This window comes from Eretmochelys imbricata, chromosome 2, assembly GCF_965152235.1.
Source record: "Eretmochelys imbricata isolate rEreImb1 chromosome 2, rEreImb1.hap1, whole genome shotgun sequence".
Taxonomy (NCBI): domain Eukaryota; kingdom Metazoa; phylum Chordata; order Testudines; family Cheloniidae; genus Eretmochelys; species Eretmochelys imbricata.
Genome location: NC_135573.1, coordinates 8,970,400 through 8,985,514, shown reverse-complemented (window position 1 = coordinate 8,985,514; position 15,115 = coordinate 8,970,400). Strand labels below are relative to the sequence as shown.

The 15,115-nt window shown below is 44.5% G+C and overlaps 1 protein-coding gene across 1 annotated transcript in view; it reads right to left on the bottom strand.

The window, feature by feature from the left end:
- Window positions 1-11,107, bottom strand: part of PTP4A3 (protein tyrosine phosphatase 4A3) — a 166,074-nt gene extending 154,967 nt beyond the window's left edge. Inside the window, exon 1 of the mRNA XM_077809736.1 lies at window positions 11,017-11,107. The gene's annotated coding sequence lies outside the window, so the exon portion shown is untranslated. The remainder of the gene's footprint in view (window positions 1-11,016) is intronic.
- Window positions 11,108-15,115: the final 4,008 nt, after the last annotated feature.

The following is a 15,115-nucleotide window of genomic DNA, read 5'->3' as shown; positions in this document are numbered from 1 at the left end:
CACCCTCACTTTGCAGAGATTCCTGCAGCCGGGGAAGTTCTGGGAAGCGGGTCTGATCTCCCCCCCAAGAACAGCCAGGCAGAGGAAGAGGAAGTCCTGTCCCTCCCCAGCCTGGAGGACTAGCAGCTGGAGCCCAGCAAATGCCCCCAGCCTTGTCCCTCTTTCTCCCCTCCAACAGCTAGATTTCACAGGGCAGGTCTGATTTCATGGTCCACGACGTGGTTTTCACTGCCGTGGATTTGGATATCCATAAGCAGGATCAAAAATGCAGCAACTGCTCCTGATGAAGGGCTACCATGAGTGACGCTAGCTTTATCAACAGCTAAATGTGCAGCAGTTACAGCTACTACAGAATTTGCTTTGGTTTTTTAATCTACGAAGAAGTGTGACCACAAATAACCCCTCCTTTCCCGGACAGTTCAAAACTACATTTAGATCACTCATTGTCGTGTTCCAACCTGTTCCCCACAACCATCTAACACCAGCTTCCTTTGTCCCTTCCTATCATCTGGTCATGCTCGCCATAAGCAGGCTTTTCTGTCGCTCCCATCATCCTGAACAGCCTTCTTGTATCCATCGTCTTTCCATTTTATTTCAAATCTCTTTCAAACACATAATTTAACCTTCACCTGAACCACTTAACGTTGCCTGAGCCATATAGGACTCAAGATTTAGGATCTCTACAGTGCTTTTGCAGAAATCAGAGACCAGCAGAAAAGTTTCAATTAAAAACAAAATTTTAGAAGAAGCAGTTAGAAAACCATTCCCTTGCAGTGTCTGCAACTCATACTGTAGCACTCCGCTAGAACTTGCGAGACATTAACACCAGCTATCAAATCCTGTCCAATCTGAGAGAAATACGAAAGAACCAGCAGACACAGCAATGATTCTTTTAAAAGTACTTTTGGTTTTAAGCTCATGTGCAATATATTAGTAACAGGTAAGGTTATTTAAAAAAACAGAGGCTCTGATTTTTAAACTGAGAGCCTCTTTAATTTATAAATGCAACAAAGGCTGGGGGGGAGGGATAGCTCAGTGGTTTGAGCATTGGCCTTCGAAACCCAGGGGTTGTGAGTTCAATCCTTGAGGGGGCCATTTAGGGATCTGGGGCAAAAATTGGGGATTGGCCCTGCTTTGAGCAGGGGGTTGGACTAGATGACCTCCTGAGGTCCCTTCCAACCCTGATATTCAACTCAATTCATGGGGGAAACAAAGCAACACACTGACTGATGCTGCAATTCTGATGACCATGCCAGGTTCTGCAGGGAGTTCTAACTATACCACAATAATGAGAAGGATTGGCTGGCCTGAAAGGAAATCACCTCTGCAGGGCAAGCACCATCAGAGAGAAGAAATAAAAGGGGAATGTGAGGAGGTGAAACTCAAACAACCCATCTTAAAGGGGGGAAATGCCAAAGATATCCCCTGCTCCACCAACCGGCAAGGTCATGTCTTCACTACAGAACCCACTCAAGTTATCTGCACTCAAGTTACTCCTCTCACATTAGCCTAGCTTGAGTGAACACAACCATACTATGAAATAACACTCAGCATGATCACTCTGAGCAGCTTAACTGCCAATGAGTTGTGCTAAGTTGATCTGTAGCCCACACCTAGGCTTAGCAGAATTCGGGGGTGGGAGGGTGGTTACTCATTTCAACAGATAATACTTCTGCTTATTTTAAGCTTTTTATTTTTATCTATTTCAGTTTTCATAGTTGTGGGAAATTGGGGGGGGCAGACAAGGGAAAGAGGTCAGAAATTATTTAATGACAGTAGACATTGAGACTCTAAATTAAAGGCTTGTAACAGTTAAAACACACAATCAGCATCATGTGTCAAAATACACAAAGTAAATATCCTTAAATCAAACTCTGACAGGTTCTCAAGCAGCATTCTTCTTACTTTGCCTACCCATACATTTCAATGACTGTTGATGGAAATATTTTTTCATCTGTGCGCGTGTAAGGTAAAACTGACATTTACTGATAAAAATCTAAGGCGGCAAAGCCTATCTACACCAGAGGGGCCAGGCAACTCGAGTTAAAGCACCACCACCACTCAAGGTAAGTGTTTGTGTGTGGACAGGACTAGAGTTAACTCTGCAGCGAAGACAAGCCTTAAGAGATACAAACTTAAAAAAAACCCTCACAATCCCACCCCTGTGATTAGCCACTTGGTACTTCTCTACACAGACTGCCCTACTGACTGATCAGTTAGCTGGTTGTGTGCAAGAGGATATACAGAAGCTCTCCCAGCACTACTGGCTTGAGAATGAAGCCTATTAGTCAGGTTGAGAGATTCCTTCGCTGCCACTACCCCCAATCAAATCCCTGAAACTTGCAATTTAGAGGAATATGAAACTGTGTCTTGTTTACTGAGCCCGTATTTAACAATAATCTACAATCAGTTTTCTATTCAATAATCACTCTAAACGCATGCACAGATTTTTCCCTTGTTCCTGTAAAACTCCTGCTGGCTTTGCTTCAGTTTTACTCTCTTCTTTTCAGTAGGCGAACATGGCATCTCTTCTTTTACACTGACCTCAGTCAAAGTTTCTGTAACACCTTGGCCCAGTGCCCCTCTGCACAGTCCCCAGTCTTCTTGTGAGCGGACCCAACTGCTGCGTCCCACATGCTTCCACGACAAGTGGGTCTGAGTTGAGCTCTCTCTCTGTTTCTAGCTCTGGGTCTACAGGGCCATGGTCCCAGGCTCAGACTGACACTTCCTTCCTTGTGGCATGGGACTCCACATTCCAGCTGCCCTTGACCCTGAAACCACTGCCTCAGACCTCCCAACCCCTCGTCCCCTCCCTGACGAGTTTTCTGCCCCAACCGTGGGAGTTCTGGGCTTCTGGGTTAACTCCTTCTGGACAATATGGCAAGAAACAGGCTTGGGAAAAGACCTCATTTGCCACCGTCACTTTAATCTTGAAAGCCCTTGAGAATAATAAATCTTTGCAAGATTAAAGTCTCATGACACACCTTCGTCTGCTCTCACCCAATCTGTGAGCCTGGGGTTTGTCAGCATTTCAAGTTGGGCAGAGTCCCCCCTGCATAGCCCGCTTCCAAGCAGCAATGGTCAGCTTCCCGACCCATCGCCCTCCCGAATCAACTCAGAGCAGCATCCCACTCAAAAAGTCTGTTCCTTTTTGCCATGCGTTCCATTGGAAAGCCCCAGCCCTGCCCGCAGTCAGGCTCACCACATAAGTGGAAGAACACAAGAAACAGCCATATAAGGTCAGACCAATGGTCCACCTAGCCCAATATCCTGTCTTCTGACAGGGACCAGCACCAGATGCTTCACAGGGAATGAACAGAACAGGGCAACTTTAGAGAGATCCATCCCGTCATTCAGCTCCAGCTTCTGGTGGTCAGAGATTTAGGAAGCCCCAGAGCATGGGGTTGCATCCCTGACCATCTTGGCTAATAGCCACTGATGGACCTATCCTCCATGAATTTGTCTAATTATTTTTTTAATCCAGTTACGCTTTTGGCCTTCACAACAACCCCTGGCAACGAGCATGTTGTGTGAAGAAGTGCTTCCTTTTGTTTATTTTAAACCTGCTGCCTATTAATTTCATTGGATGACCCTGGTTCTTGCATTACGTGAGGGGGTAAATAACACTTCCCTATTCAGATTCTCCATACCATTCATGGTTTTACAGAAAATCTGTTGTTCCATAGGCACAAGTAAGTGGTTGAGAGACAATCAGAATCAACAGATGGCTTCTCAGTGATTGTCATTTAAAGATGTGGCAAAAACCTTTTCTGGGCAGGCACTGCCTTCATGGCAATACAATAAGCTGGCCAGAGAAAGTTTAGAAGTGTTCAGCACTTAATACAAAAACGAAGGTCCTAACACAAAATGGAGTTCACAATTTGATACACACATGCCAGTCATGGTTTGTTCCCTCTAATCCCACATTGTGTTCTAGCCCTCCTTCTCCATATTTTCCTCTTGATTTCTCCAAAATACTTCACTTCCCTAAGGGCTTGTCTACACATAGTCGCTCCCAATTAACATCGTTTGTGGACACTTGCTCTGGAATAAGAGTCCACACATGGAGTCATCCAGGAACAGCCATTGTGCTTTAAATTCACACCTTACCTTAATCAACATTAATTTTCAAGTGTAAACAAGTCCTAATCTACCCTATCGAGCTTTCTTCATACAAGCACACATCCTATTCACACAATTCAATGAGGGTTAATTAGCACAGTAAGCAACGCAACTGCTTCCGGAGTGTGAACTCAGACAGACCCCTCTGGATTCTGCCCAACCAGCAAGATCTGCCCAGGCCAAGGGTATGCACTGGACTTGGTATTCGATTCCAAGTCCAGTGTCTATTTTTCAGCAGAGTCCAGGCCTGATCCCGTGTCAGGTTGATATACAGCTCAATGCCATTACTTGAGTATTTTAACCAGATAATTAACAACTAGACAAAACTTACACTCTCCAGGATTAATGCCCAACACAGAATCCCGCCACTCCCCCTCCTTCAGCTGAGGGAGGTGCCGAGATTCCTATATGGAAACTGTTCAGCAGCTCATCTTTCCTAGCAACCTCTGGCTAGCTGGTATCTGAAAAGTTTGCGGCCTTTCTTGCCATCCCTCTCTAGATACTGGAAGGGATTAAAAACCTCTCTGTATTTGCCACCCACTCCAGAGCCACTAGGGTGCTGTAGAGATGTTCTCTGCATCCCAAAGTCTCTCTTGGATTGTAATCCTTTGCAAAAAGCTCCACTCCCTGCTCTGGAATTTCCCAGACACCAGCAACAGGAAACTGACCCCACTGTCAGTTCCACAGGTGTTGGCAGGAGTCTCAGAAGGGGCAGTGACCTCTGAAAAGACTGGCAGGTTGCAGCAGAAGAAACTGGCCAAAGCTATGAGCAGCAGCAGAGGCACTGAAGCCATCTCCTGGCAGATTCAGGAAGCACTGCATTGGTTTACACGCTGGTCATGTTTTAAAATCTATCATCACGGCCATTAGAGCTGAAAATTATACACGTTCTTAGTGAGTTCCTAGATTCCCAGGAGAGAGCCGTCAAGTTCAGCTGAAAGTTTCTCACCACCGGGAAGTGGATTTTTTCTCAAGACTCAATGATTCATTACCAAGAAGTTTGCTCACCTGTTTGACACAGTTAGTTGCCAGTTAAATGCTCTCATCTAGTCTAGTAGAGGCTGGATCCAAACAGATGTGATTAAGATTTTACATTTTTCATTGTGGGGCCATTTTATAAACACGCATGAGCTGCAGAAAGCTCTAATAGCACCCTATGGAAGATCTTGGAAGAACTGCTATTCTTGGCTGCAAGATCACTTCTTCCCAGGAAGTGGAAATGACTACAACCACCACCCCAGACTGAATGGTTGAAAAACAATCTGCAAAAGCACTCAAAACTCCATCCACTTGAGAAGTAACTCCTAGATGCACACAACAGCCATGCTGAGAGCAGCATTCAGCAAGTTACATAAGATGGCTACACTGGGTCAAACCAATAGCCCATCTAGCCCAGTATCATGTCTTGAGATAGTGGCTAGATGCTTCAGAGGGAATGAACAAAACAGAGCAATTATCAAGTGATCTATCCCCTGTTGTCCGATCCCGGTTTCTGGCAGTCAGAGGTTTATGGACACCCAGATCATGGGGTTGTGTCCCTGACCATCTTGGCTAATAGTCATTGATGGACCTATCCTCCATGAAATTATCTAGTTCTTTTTTTAAAGCAATTATACTTTTTGGCCTTCACAACATCTCCTGGCAATGAGTTCCACAGGTTGACTGTGCGTGGTATGAAATACTTCATTTTGTTTGTTTTAAACCTGCCCCTTAGTAATTTAATTGGATGACCCCTCGTTCTTGTGTGATGAGAAGGGATAAATGACACTTTCTTAGTCCCTTTCTCCACACCATTCATGATTTTATAGACCCCATCATATCCTTCGTCATCTCTTTCCTAAGATGAACAGTCCAAGGGCAGTTCTACACTTAAAGCGCTGCATTGGCACAGCTGTGCCATTGTAGCGCTTTAATGAGGACGCGCTAAGCTGATGGAAGAGAGCGTCTCCAGTCAGTTTAGTTAAAAAGCCGTCCCGCTGACATAGCGCTGTCTACGCTATAGGTCAGTATAACTCTGGTCACTCACAGGTGCGGATTATTCACATCCCTGCGCAACGTAGTTATACTGAAGTAATTGTGCACTGTTAACAAAAGCTCAGCCTTTTAAACCACTCCTCGTATGGAAGCAGTTCCTACCTCTAACAATTTTTGTCGCCCTTCTCTGGACCTTTTCCAATTCCAAGGTATCTTTTTTGAGATGGGGTGACCAGATCTGCACGCAGGACTCAAGGTATGTGCTTACCATGAATTTATATAGAGGCATTATGCTATTTTCTGTCTTATTCTCGATTCCTTTCTTAGTGGCTCTTGATGTTCTATTCGGGTTCTTTTCTGACTGCCACTGCACACTGAGCGGATGTTTTCAGAGAAGTATCCACAGTGACTCCAAGATCTCTTTCTTGAGTGGTAACAGCTAATTTAACCCAATTTAGTGAGATCCCTTTGTAATTCTTTGCAATTTGTAGGATTTAACTATTTCGAGACATTTTGTATCATCTGCAAACTTTGCCTCTTAGCTGTTTACCCCTTTTTTCAGATCACCTATGGATATGTTGAACCACACAGGTCCCAAAACAGATCCTTGGGGGACCCAGCTATTTACCACTTTCCATTGTGAAAACTGCCCATTTATTCCTACCCTTTGTTTTCTATCTTTTAAGCAGTTAGTGATCCATGAGAGGATCTCAGACTCATACATGTTAAGGCCAGAAGGGACCATCATGACCTCCTGCACATTGCAGGCCACAAACTCACCCAGCCTCCTCATGTAATAAACCCCAACCTCTGGCTGAGTTACTGACATCCTCAAATCATGATTTAAAGACTTCAAGTTACAGAGAATCCACCATTTATTCTAGTTTAAATCTGCAAGTGAGCAGTGCCCCATGCTGCAGAAGAAGGCGAAACCTCCCCAGGGTCTCTGCCAATCTGACCTGGGGGGAAATTCCTTCACAACTCCAAATATGGCAATCAGCTGAACCTGGACCGTGCCAGCAAGACCTGCCAGCCAGACACCTAGGAAAGAATTCTCTGTAGTAACTCAGAGCCCTCCCCATCTATTGCCCCATCTCTGGCTGTTACAGATTTTTGCTACTAGCATCGCAGATCGGCTACGTGCCATTGTAGGCAATTAGGTCATACCTCACCCTTCATAAACTTATCAAGCTCAGTCTTGAAGCCAGTAAGGTTTTTTGTCCCCACTGCTCCACTTTGAAGGATGTTCCAGAACTTCACTCTTCCAATGGTTAGAAACCTTTGCCTAACTTCAAGCCTAAACTTGTTGATGGCCAGGTTATATCCATTTGTTCTTATGTCTACATTGCCACTTTACTTAAATACCTCCTCGCCTGCCCTGGTATTTATCCCTGTGATGTACTTAGAGAGAGCAATCATATCGCCCCTCAGCCTTCTTTTGGTTAGGGTAAACAAGCCAAGCTGATTGAGTCTCCTCTTGTAAGGTAGGTTTTCCATTCCTTGAATCATCCTAGTAAACCTTCTCTGCAGCTGTTCCAGTTTGATTTCATCTTTCTTAAACATGGGAGACCAGAATTGCACACAGTGAGTGAGATAAGGTCTCACCAGTGCCTTGTATAATGGCAATAACACTTCCCTATCTCAACAGGAAATACCTCGCCTGATGCATCCTAGGATTGTATTAGCCTTTTTCATGGCCACATCACATTGGCAGCTCATAGTCATCGTGTAATTGACCAAAACACCCAAGTTTTTCTCCTCCTCGGTCACTTCCAACTGATACATCCCCAGTTTATGGCAAAAAAAATTGTTGATAGTCTTTAAGTGCATGGCCCTGCAATTTGCACTACTAAATTTCATCCCATTTCTATTACTCCAGTTTTCAAGGTCCTCCAGATCTCCTTGTATGATATTCCAGTCCTCCCTCATATTGGTAATACCTTCCAACTTTGTGTCATCCACAAATTTTATTAGCACACTCACACTTGTTATGCCCCCTTTGGTGTGAGATCTTCTCAAAGGCTTTCTGAAAGTCCAAGTACATTATATCCAGTAGATAATCCTTGTCCACATATTTGTTGACACCTTCAGTGAATTCTAATAGATTGGTGAGGCATGATTTCTCTTTGCAAAAGCTGTGTTGACTCCTCCCCAATATACTGTGTGCATCTATGTGTCTGGTAATTCTGTTCTTTACTATAGTTTCAACCAATTTGCCTGATACTAAAGTTAGGTTTACCAGCCTGTAATTGCCAGGAGCACCTCTGGAGCCTTTTTTAAAAATCCACATTACATTAGCTATCCTCCTGTCATCTGGTACAGAGGTTGATTTAAGTGACAGGTTACATACTACAGTTAGTAGTTCTGTAAATTCATATCCGAGTTCCTTCAGAACTCTTATTACAGTTTAATAGTTTATCAATTTCTTTCAAAACCTCCTCTTATTGACACCTCACTCTGGGACAATTCTTCAGATTTGCCACCTAAAAAAAATGGCTCCAGTGTGGGAATCTCCCTCACACCCTCTGTAATGAAGACTGATGCAAAGAATTCATTTAGATTCTCCACAATGGCCTTGTCTTCCTTGAAGGCTCCTTTAGCACCTCGATCGTCCAGTGGCCCTACTCACTGATCGTCAGGCTTCCTGCTTCTGATGTACTTAATTTTTTTGCCATTGGTTTTTGTCTCTTTTGCTAGCTGCTCTTCAGATTCTTTTTTTCACATGCCTTATTACACTTGACTTTGCCAGAGTTTATGTTCCTTTCTATTGCTGTCAGGAGGATTTGACTTCCAATTTTTAAAACATGCCTTTTTGCCTCCAGTTGCCTCTTTTACTCTGCTGTTCAGCCATGGTGGCATTTTTTTTTTAATCCTCTTTATTTTTTTTATTCGGAGTGTACATTTAGTCTAGCCTCTATTATAGTGTTTTTAAATAGTCTCCATGCAGTTTGCAGGCATTTCACTCTTGTGACTGTTCCTTTTAATTTCCATTTAGCCAGCCTCCTCATTTTTGTGTAGTTCCCCTTTTTGAAGTTAAGTGCTACTGTGGTGGGTTTCTTTGGTATTTCCCCCACTACAAGGATGTTAAATTTAATTACATTATGGTCACTATTACTGAGCAGTTCAGCTATAGTCAGCTCTTGGACAAGATCCTATGCTACACCTAGGACTAAATCAAGAACTGCCTCTCCCCTTGCGGGTTCCAGGAATAGCTGCTCCAAGAAACAGCCCTTAATGGTGTCCAGAAACATTATCTCCGCACGTACCCAGTCAATATGGGGATAGCTGAAATACCCCTTTGTTATTGGGTTTTCTGTTTTTGTAGCCTCTCTAATCTCCCTGAGCATTTCATAATCCTTATCTTGGTCAGGTGGTGCTTAACACTCCTCCTCTTCTGGCTCCTGATTTCACAACAGTTTTTGCACAAGTTTTTTTTTTAAACCTGCAAGGGGTTTGCATTTTTTGTTAAAGGAACCTTGAATCACTTTCCAATGGCTTTTCCTTTCACTGCACAGCCATAGGGATCACGTATTTTTAAAGCCACCTCCCGTAGTATGATGGCAGGAGAAGACTAAAATTCAAGTAATTCATGCTGAGCAAGGGCCTATTGTTCCAGCACTTCATCTTCCTAGGCCCTGCAGTTCCAGGGGATAACAGCTTTAGACTCTGCCAGACTCTGGGACTGAGTGCAGCAGGGTTCCCGTGTTCCAGTGTGGGGCAGAAGACGAGCACGTTCACAAGGCGAGGAAGGACAATGTACTCTGACACTACTCAGCTCCTTGAGCTCGTTAAGGTCACCACTTTGTTTCGGAGGACAGTAAGAGCCCACTGGCCCTCTCCCCCTGAGGTCTGCAAACTGCTGCTGTTGCATCTGTTTTTAAGGAAAGAGGTAAGAAGGAGATTTCAACAAGGGAAGCGGAACAGAGGACAGAAGGAGCAACAGCAAAAGGAAGGGGATGAAAAAAAAGATGCCACCCACTTTGTCCCCCACAGAGCTGGTTGGGAAAGAAAGTGACAAAAGAAAGAACAGGGCTTGTCTACAGGGACCACAGTAAGCTGGGGTGTGAATTTACCCTACACTAGCCTGCTGTGGTGTAACTGCGTGTACCCTACTAATGTGTGTTAACAGTTAGTTAATGCACTTTGAGCTAGTCCCCTTTCAAAAAGAGGATCAAAGCAAAGCGTTCTAACAAGCTGTTAATGCATGTCAGCAAGGTGCACAAGGACAATTAGACAGCAGCAGGCTAGCCCGGGGTTGCTGCCGTCTAATTGTTGGTGCAGGCAAGCCCTTAGAAAGAGAGGCGCATTCTAAACACTAGTGAAGACAAAGCAGTTTGTGGTTTTCACACAAGTTAGCAAGTCCAAGGTAAACCCTAGGGTCTTCATAGTCTAACTCGATCTGGTAACTACAAAACTGCCTTGTTTTCACTCAGATTTGACTTAAGAACACACAACCTTCAGGTGTTAGAACAAGGAGGAATCTTACTTAAAGCCCACTTTTTAACCATGGCTCCCCTCTACTCATTTTTTTTTTTAAAAAAAAAAACACTTAACTTATCATGAGCTCTGTAGTCAAACCTCATTGCTGCTATTATTGATTACTTTTTTTCTGGAAGCAACCTAGCAATTTTAAACTTCTAGGACATACACCAATACAAAAGAATGTTTTGCTTATACTGTGTAAGAATTACTTAAAAATCAATGAGCGTTTCTTGGGAGCCGTTACATTACCTAATTAACAGCCATGTGCCAGTGACATTTTTAAACGCTGTGAAAGTAACAGAAATATCACCAAGTAATTAAATTGAATGTATTGTGTTTGCTGGGCTGCAGCAGGGAGAACCTCCTTTAGCAGCCCTTGCTCAGGTATGGGCCCAATTATCTTCTCGGTGGATGGCCGATTAATCAGAGGGCTGTTACCTTTTCTCAAAGTACCAGCTGGTTCATAGATCTGCATTTACTCATGCTTCCTCTCGGGTGTAATTAATTCTATAGCAGAAGATAACATAGGGCATCACCAATAGGTGGCATTGCCTAGAATAAAAAGAAGAAATAGGCACATGTAACTGAGAACAGTTGCTGGGAGCTGTGTATACACTGCCCTAAAAGCGACTGGTTAGATAGTAAAGATTTTTTTTTTGCACTGTCTTCAGGATAGTAACACGGCTTACTCCCATTTCAGAGAGCTGTCTCCTGTTGCTTGACTTGTATTTAAATATAGAACCGTAACTCTGTGTGCAGATGGGTACTCTACACATGGGACCCAAACCACCTCCCACTGAAGTAAATGGAGGCCTTTCCTTTGGCTTCACTTAGCACTGAATCTGACCCCTAATGTCCTCCTTCTGTTTGAGAGTACATCTTCAGAGAGTTCACTTGAGTAATCTACATTTAAATTTAATCCTCTCGCATTAGACTAACCTGAGTGAGAGCAGCCCCACTGTGAAAAAGCTTTCAAGTTGCTATGTCCACATGGCTCTGCACTCACTCGTGTGCCACTAAGATTTCTGAGGGTACACACCACGGTTCCTTGCAATGCAATAAGCTGAGCTGCTCTAGGAATTCTCTCTCCCCGAGCGAATTGTGGGAGAACTTTGTCCTTTCTGGGCACACAGGAGGAATTATGGAAAGGCACTGGAGGACGAGCAGCACATGAGATGAGATGAGCTGGCCTGCGTCCACCACAGCAGTCACGTTAGCAGCTGGTTGTGCTTACTCTAGTTTTAGACTTTACCCCGGACTTGCCAGCCAACTCAAGTTAAAAGAACCACCACACTCAAGATAAGTCCACTGTGAGTAACAGGGCTTGAGTCAGGGCAGTGGTCCCCAAACTGTGAGGTGCACCCCCCTAGGGGGACACAGAGGAACGTTTGGGGGGGGGAGAGGGCGTGGCAGACCCAACAGGGGACAGGGAAGGAGCGCCACCCAGCTCTGCTCTGCCCCCAGCCCAGTTGCCTAGAATTGCTAAAGCGGAGAACAGGCAAATACACCTGCATTAAGCATTTGTGAAAAACAGGATATGGTCCCAAATCAGTAAAATCTACCAGTTCTGAATTAAATTCCAACTGTTATAGAATACAGCACTAATGTGACACAAATCAGGGTGTCTTTAAATCCAGTCTGCTGCAAAGTAAGGGATCTTACTAAATGAGTTGGTTATATACACAAGGTATCAACTTCCATTGATTTGTGGTTTGCATCTTTTCAAGGCCATCAGTAACTGCATGTGCATCCCTATAGGGCTATACTAGCTACTACACCAGGGGTTCTGCTGCACAGCTACATCAGTCAGGAATCGCCTCTCTTCAAGTTCACACCCTGACCGTCATAGCTGTGCTGGCAGAAGTCTGTAGCGTGGACCGAACCCAAGGCTTGTATTCTTGCTGAACAAGTTTACCAAGAAGGATGCACAGAAAAAAAAAAATCCATTCATTCGGCTTAAATCTCAGTTCCTCTGAGTGGGCAGATAAAGTTACAATTGAATTAGTTAGAAGCTGGCAGTAACATAAAACCCAAGATTTAGACTAACTGCTGGGATTAGTAATTCTGGTTGTACAAGATGTACACCACATGCATTTTGGAATAAGACACCAGCATCCAGAGCTAGCGTCTCAAAAGGGTCTGTCCAGCTGAACACGGATATTTTTTAATCTAAACTCCAAAATGACAGTCACATGAAGAAGGGGTTGTTTTTTTATTAACGATATCACACTAGTGCCTAGACTAGGGGTGGCCCACCTGGGGCTCCGGAGCCACGTGCGGCTCTTCAGAAGTTAATATGCGGCTCCTTGTCTAGGCACTGACTCTGGGAATGGAGCTACAGGTACCAACTTTCCAGTGTGCGGGGGGGGGGGGGGTGCTCACTGCTCAACCCCTTCGTGCCCCCTCCCCTGAGCCTGCCGTGCCCTTGCTCCTCCCCCTCCCACCCCAGAGCCTCCTGCATGCCACGAAACAGCTGATCAGGAGGTGCAGGGAGGGAGTGGAAGGTGCTGATCGGCGGGGCTGCTGGTGGGCGGGAGACGCTGAGAGCGGGCGGGGAGGGGGAGAGAGAGAGCTGCTGACATATTACTGTGGCTCTTTGGCAATGTACACTGGTAAATTCTGGCTCCTTGTCAGGCTCAGGGTGGCCACCCCTAGCCCAGAGGGCTCAAATTAGATCACTGCCCCATGAGCCCTATTGTGAAAAACACTGTACACATGCGAGCATGCACACTCCGCAAGACACAGTCACTGGCCCAAAGAACTGAGAACAGAACTCAGGATTCCTGACTTCAGCCCAGAATCCATCCACTAGACCATACATACCCCTCTGCCATTTTCCAGATTCAGCTCATCCAGTACAAATAGTCTGCAATAATTTGAGTTAAATACATAACCTGAGAGGGAAACTGAAAACTTGTCTACACATACAGCGAAGCAGCCATGCCACTGTAGCACTTTAGTGAAGACGCCGACAGGAGAGCTTCTCCTGCTGGTGTAGTTAATCCCCCCCTGCGAGAGGCAGTAGCTATGCCAATGGCAGAAGCTCTCATGGATTTTTCACACCCTCAGCGATGTAGTTATACCAAGGTAAGTTTGTAGTGTAGACCGGGCCAAAGAAATATTATGAGTCTAACCATTTAAACACATATTTTCATAACTGTAATTGGGAGGCTGCTGAGAGATGCTGGGAACTTTCACCAACCTAGTTTTTATTTACTTAAAGCTGAAACTCATGTCAAGGAAAAAGGCAACCAAATATACTCAAGTATCGAGAACCATGCTAGTTGTGTGTGGCCACTACCACTATTGCCATTCAGCACCTATTACTTCTGCTGCTTCAGCTCTCAGAGTCCTCATGCGCATTGCAACAGCGTATACCACATCTACACTCATAAGAACATGAGAGCCGACATATTAGGTCAGACCATCTAGCCCAGTATCCTGCCTTCCGACAGTGGCCAATGTCAGATGTTTCAAAGGGAAATGAACAGAACAGGGCAATTAACGAGTGATCCATCCGCTGTCGTCCAGTCCCACCATCTGGCAATCAGAGGCTTAGGGACAATCCAGAGCATGGAATTGCAACCCTGACCATCTTGGCTAACAGCTATTGATGGGCCTTTCCTCGCTAAACTTATTTGATTCTTTTTTTTAAAACGCAGTTATACTTTTGGCCTTCACAACATCCCCTGGCAATGAGTTCCACAGGTTGACTGTGCCTTGTGTGAAGAAGTACGTCCTTTTGTGGCCACACATACTCCTTTTCTTTTTCCTTTTGTTTGTTTTAAACCTGCTGCCTATTAATTTCATCAGGGGACTGCTAGTTCTTGTGTTTCACGAACGGGTAAATAACGCTTCCTTAGTCACTTTCTCCAGTTCATTAGTGATTTTACAGACCTCGACAACCCCCTTAGTCGTCTCTTTTCTAAGTGGCTTGGTCCCAACCTTTTTAATCTCTCCTCATACGGAAGTTGTTCCAAACCCCTAATCATTTTTGTTGCCCTTCTCTGTACCTTTTTCGATTCTTTTTTAAGATAGGGCGACCAGAACTGCACAGTGTTCAAGGTGTGGGCATACCATGGATTTATACAGTGGCATGATGATATTTTCTGTCTTTTTATCTCTCTCTTTCCTAATGATTCCTAATGTTCTGTTAGCTTTTTTTGCCTGCCGCTGCGCACTGAGTGGATGTGTTTAGAGAACTATCTAGGACAACTTCAAGACCTTTTTCTTTAGTGGTAGCAGCTAATTTAGACCCCATCATTTTGTATGTATAGTTGGGATTATGTTTTCCAATGTGCATTAATTTGCACTTATCAGCACTGAATATCATCTGCCATTTTGTTGCCCAGTCACCCACTTTTGGGAGATCCTTTTGTAACTCTTTGCAGTCAGCTTTCGACTTAACTATCTTGAGTAATTTCATATGGTCTGCCAACTTTGTCACCTCACTGTTTACTCCTTTTTCCAGATCACCTGTGAATATGCTGAACAGCAGTAATCCCGGTACAGATCCCTGGGGTGCTCTGCTATTTAC